The sequence below is a fragment of the Galeopterus variegatus genome, unplaced genomic scaffold, assembly GCF_000696425.1.
Source record: "Galeopterus variegatus unplaced genomic scaffold, G_variegatus-3.0.2 Scaffold235, whole genome shotgun sequence".
In the NCBI taxonomy this organism is placed as follows: Eukaryota; Metazoa; Chordata; class Mammalia; order Dermoptera; family Cynocephalidae; genus Galeopterus; species Galeopterus variegatus.
In genome coordinates this window covers 38712-44808 of record NW_007726346.1, presented here as the reverse complement: position 1 = coordinate 44808, position 6097 = coordinate 38712, and the positions used below count along the sequence as shown (strand labels likewise).

General features: G+C 37.3%; 1 pseudogene; it reads left to right on the top strand.

The window, feature by feature from the left end:
- The first annotated feature begins 3642 nt into the window (after positions 1-3642).
- On the top strand, positions 3643-4850 carry LOC103585395 (annotated as a pseudogene).
- Positions 4851-6097: the final 1247 nt, after the last annotated feature.

The following is a 6097-nucleotide window of genomic DNA, read 5'->3' as shown; positions in this document are numbered from 1 at the left end:
ATGTATTTTTATTCAAAGTTTGTTTTATTTTTAAAAAACACTTGGTTGATCTGTGAAATCATATCTGCACAAACGTTTTGTTTTCAAGCTTAGAAAAGTGGATTGTTTTATTTTATTTTTGTCTAACTGAATTAAAGACCAGCAAGAGAAAGATACCAAATCTTTACTGAGGAAGTTTTCATTTGTTTAAAAAAAAAAAAAAAGGCTTTCTTCTTGGCATAGTTGGACAGGAAAGTTGGATTTAATTTAAAATGATTAATGGGATTTTGTCAGGCTCCTTGACTTTACCACCACTGCAGTTTGTCAGTGCAACAACCTGGGAAGCCCGGACGCCACTCTGTCGCCCAAAACCACTCTCCAGGGAAAAAATTAACTGGAAGGACTAGTGCCAGGTCCACGTCAATGGCATTGTCTCTCTGGTATTGACAGTTTAAAAGTCTAAATCAGAAATACGTATGTTTGGGGACACACATACCTAAGATATTGCTTTCAATCTCTTTACAAGTAGTTAATCACTTTTTAAATATTTAAATTGTTGACATTTTCCAAAGGAAGCTATTTGAAGGTAAAATCTTTACTAATGTCCTGTCCTCCTCTCTAATTTGTTTAAAAAAATAAACAAGGAATTTTAGAATCTCAGGGTACTTTCTGTTTTTCTTTTTTTTACTTAAGAATTGAAGCATTTTTTAAAGTAAAATTATTTATATTTGAAAACATTTTGTTTAACATAATTATGACCTAGTTTTATAATCAAGTTTTTATATTAAGCTATAAGATTGCAATCTGACTTAATACATCCTTTATCTACTTATTTCTGTATTTATGTTTAAAATTAATCAATGACATGATTTCTGTTGCTTATAATAAAATACTTGAAACTAGGTGATTTATAAAGAAAACAAAATTTATTGCTTACAGTTTCAGAGGCTAGGAAGTCCAAAGTCCAGGGAACACATCTGCTGAAGGCTTTCTTTGAGAGTATCACATGGTGAAAATGATGGAAGGAGAGGGAGCAGAGAGAGCCAGACTCTCCTCTTCTTTTAAAGCCCTCAGAACCACACCCCTGACCACCATTTTTAATCCATCCACTACTGCACGGTCCTACAATCTAATCACCTCTTCAAGGCTCCACATTTCAATTATCATAATAGGATCTCCCATTCTCTTAACAGTCACAGTGCGGACCAAGTTTCTAATACATAAAACTTGGGGAACACAATCCAAGCTTCAGCGAGTTTTGGGGGGACAAAGTTTAATCCACTAAAGGTGGTAAGAGAAGGAGAATATAAGCAGGAGAGAAGAAGTTCACCTTCGGTCAGTTAAAGTACAGACAGGAAAATTGTGTGAAAGTAGTCAGCAGTTAGTTTTTAAATGAAATATAGTGCCAAAATGGAAGATAAAGGCTAAGATAACATATTTTGGGGGTCATCAGCATAGAAATGGTAGGAAAAAACACTGGAATAAATAGTATATCGACATTGTTATGAGCACTTAGCACACACAGTGCATGACAAATAGTAGGATTTAAATAAGTATCTGTTGAATGAACAAATTGATTTTGACAAGGGTTCTCAAACCAAGCATTCAAAAATTTCATAGTACTTTAAAAACATGCCTTAGATATAAAAAGATACTATCCTTTCTCAATTTAAAGAATCTTTCACAATAAAAATTTAAAACTAAATAACCAAGATACTCTCTGCTCAGAAAAGTTTCCTCTTGACAGTCTGTGTCTTTTCCAGGATTTCAGGTGTTCTACTTATTAATTATTTTTTTTAGTCAATAGGCTGTCATTGACCCTATAACTGGAGTACTCAAAACTAAAATTATACTAAAGCAAAGTAAGTCTTCCACTGATGGTTAAGATGCATGCACATCCTGCCCTCCCTCAAAATATTTCTTAGTATCCTCAGAAACTCAGTTGTAGTCACTTTCCCACCTCACTGAGGTTTAGGGTTGCAAAGCATCTTCTGAGTTGTGTCTCATTGCCCTGGAGTTCTTCTAATACACTTACAACTACAAGCCCTAAAAGAACCAAAATGGTGCTGCTCTCATACTCCTCAGTGTCTTAGAATATGCTGTGTTCTTAGCAGAAATGGGAAGAGGAACCTTCTCAGAGGACTTAGTTATAGTCTTTAAGGCCCTCCTTACCCTCCTCCACTGATTCCACCTTTAGCCCTCAGCACCTAAATTTCTTCTCGAAGCCCTCTGCATGCAAATCAGCCAGACATTTCTAGGTCACCAGTATCACCAGTTTCTCTAACAGGCCCACACTCAGCTTAGGACCACCCCAGTGCTACTCAGTTTCTGCAGCCAGGCACCTGCCTCATAATTGGGGAACTATAGAGTTTATTGTCTAAACCAGGACACTTTTGAGAGTGCTAAAATGCTAAACCAGATGGTACTTCAGGACAACAGGCATAAACTTAGGATGTATGGTCACCCTACCCATGACTATAACACAATGTGATAAATGCAATAATAAAAGTTTAAACACTTTGCAGTGGAGACATTTTGAATGCAATGCATCTAGGGGTCAAAATTTGTTTCCAATCAAAAATATCTCTAAATTATTTTCCAATTGGCATCCATAATAAAAAAAATCCATCGTGTTAAGCTGGGGATATTTGTGTCATGCTGCACAATTTCCTGGGAGGAAATACTGTTTCTGCATCTTGGAAATGTATTTTGCAACTCAGGATGCCTGCAAGAGAGTTCATTTTACAGTTTGGTCAATATCGTAAGGAAATCTCTGACAAAATTGTAGAAATATTTAATTGACAATGGTAATAAAATTATAGATAACGTTTATCTTACTCTTCTATTACACTTACTATGCTAAGGGCTTTGTATTCCTTAACTCATTTAGCCTTCACACGTACTCTCTGGGAAGATAAACATGACTTTATTTAGAGGCCACAGGCCAGTGAGTCCAGATGTACTGGCTATCGTGACATCTATCTATCTACCTATCCATCTATCTATCTATATCCCTCAGAGGATCTGGATGAGTGTTCCAAAACTGAGAAGCAGGAAGTGCAAAGGTCATGAGGCAGAAACAACATTGGTCTGTATACAATAAAATGTAAGCTCCAAGAAGGAAGACACTGTTTTCCCAGCACCTAAAAAGAGTCACTAAAATATAAGAAAAGTCAGTAAATATGTACTGAAGGAAGGAAGGGAGAGGGGGAAAGACTTATAGAGTAAGCTGGGTTTGGAGACACGTCTTGTAGAGCCTAGTAGGTGGTAGTAAAGAATTTGAATTCTATTTCAAGTGCAATGGAACATTATAGAAGGATTTTAGAAAGAGGAGTAATAGGGTGTGATTTATATTTTTAAAACAATTATTCTGATTGCTGTGTGAAGAGTGGGTAATAGGCTGGAGCAAGAGTGAAAGAAAGACCAGTTAGCAGACTTCTCAGGCTGTTCAGATGAAAGATCATGGAAGCTTGGAATAGGGTGGCGGCAGTGGAAAAGAACTCAGTGCTTCTAGATTTTTGGCTTTAAAAACTGAGTAGCCTGGCCAGTTAGCTCAGTTGCTTAGTGCTTGGTATTGATAATGCCAAGGTCAGGGGTTCAGATCACCAGCCCCCAGAAAGAAACAAAAAAACTGAACAGATGGTGGTGCCCTTTCCTGAGATAAAGAACATTGAGAAGGAGTATGCTGAGGGGAGAAATCCAAGGGAGGTTAGCCAGTAATCTAGATAAATATAAGATCTAGTTGAGAACAGAGAGAGTCCACCCCTGTCCCTTACCCAGACCCTGCAAGAGATGGGCACCCCTATCCACAGACTGTCCTTGGATCATGCCTCCCAAGAAGGATTTTTTCCATGAGAAAACAAGGGCCCTCCATATCCAAGCCTACTGCAAAGCCAGCAGCAGGGGCCCCTCCTGCCAAGACCAAGGCCTGAGAAAACCCAGGAGCCCACTATCGGTCTTTTCAAAGTAGTGATCCAATTTAACAAGGACCAGCTGGACTCCAAGGAGGCCTTTATACTGTTTGATTGAGTAGGGGATGGTAAGATCCTGTACAGCCAGTGTGGGGACACGATGAGGGTCTTGACCAGAAACTCACCAAGGCTGAAGTGCTCAGGGTCCTGGGGAACCCCAAGAGAGATGAGCTGAAGTTTCAGCGTCTTGACTTCAAAACTTTCCTGCCCATGCTCCAGGCAGTGGCCGAAAATGAGGACCAAAGTACATATGAGGACTACTTGGAAGGACTTTGGGTGTTTGACAAGGAGGGTGTATTAGTCAGTTTCTGTTGCTTATAACAAAATACTTGGAACTGGGTACTTTGTAAGAAAACAAAATTTATTGCTTACGGCTTCTGAGGCTGGGAAGTCCAAAGTCCAGGGAACACATCTGGTGAAGGGCTTCTTCGGTTGTGACTTTACAGCAATGCAGGGGTCTCAAATAGCAAAAAATGGCAGAGTGGAAAGAGAAAGACTCATGAGCTCACCCTGACCACCATTATTAATCCATTCATTAGGGCATGGTCATCAGAATCTAAACACCTCTTCAAGCCTCCACCTTTCAATTACCATAATAGGATATCCTACCCTCAACAGTTAGAGTGGGGATTAAGCTAAAATGACTTTGGGGGGACCATTCAATATACTGCAGAGGGGAAGAGGAAAATCATGGGAGCACAGCTCAGACATGTTCTTGCCACCCTGCGAGAGAAGATGACTGAGGAGGAGGTAGAGACTGTTCTGGCAGGACATGAGTACAGCAACAGCTGCATCAATTACCAGGCCTTCCAGAAGCACATCCTCAGCTTCTGAACTCTACATACCCAGGTGTCAGGACACTGGGACCCTGCAGGATGAAGAACATTCCTGCCACTAGAAGGCAACCTACTGTTCTAAGATAAAGACACAGTTCCTACCTTGGTTAAAAAAAAAAAAAAAAGAATAGGAAGAACTGGTTATAATAAAATATAAACAAAATCTAAATAAAATACACAAAATAATTATAATTATAAATAAAATGTTTGTATATTAAAAATACTGAGTGGAAAATATGATTACATGGAAACTGATTTATTGAGGATTTGTTGAGGATTTTGTGGTTTTAAAAAATTTAGAATTCTACTCTGCTCATTATACTATTGTTTGTGAAACAAAAAGTAATGTTCTCATAAAAGACAATAAGTCTATGAGAAAAGCATAAAATGTTTGTAATCCAGAACAAAATTTTATTATAATAAATTTATTAGAGTTGACATGTTTTGTAATGGATATTCTAAAACCACTAAAAGCTATATTCCCAGGCCCTGAAATCCAAAGCAGAATTAATGTGGGGCATGCGGGGGAATTACTGATATTCAATTATTCAATTCTATTGTTAAAGACCTCAAGAGAAGATTTGAAAATTTTCAAATAAATATCAGGGTTATGTAGGACCTAGAATAGATTGTGCTTTCAGTGATGGGACTTACATGCTCTTTTCCCTTTCCCTCTCTGCCTTTATCCTTTTTGAGTTTAACAGCACTAAAAAACAAAATTACGTGATGAATTTTTTACGATAGCATGGGCTCAGGCACTTCTACAACAGAAGACAAAGTTCACTTATATAATATCCATAAAGAATCAAAAAGCTTATTTTTCCTTCCAACATGTGATTGTGTGGCTTTCCATTCTTTCAAATCTCACATTGCTTCTGATATAAGGAAATTTCTGTGAAGGACTTGGTGATTAGCCAAATGCCCTTCTCAAGTCTGAATGTACACCACTTTCCCATTCTATGAACTAAGTGACTTGTTTTCTCATAAGTCAATGTCTTTATGTTGATGTTTCCATGAAAATTGCAATCTTTTGTAATATTAATCACAGGGGCAGTATTGAAAGTAAGAAATAGTTCAACAGAAAAAAAAATTTAAGCATAAAAAATTGAGAATTTATGTTTAAAATGGCATTTAATACAGTATTTAATATTCTTGGTCACAAAGCTATTTAAATGAACTATATTTCAGCTATGTATCATGTTTCATATCATCAAATTATTATTATTTGTTCTTTATGTATTCCTTTCTGCAATATAACACATTAACTGTATTTGTGTGTTATATTGTGATATTTTGCTGCTGAAGTTTGGG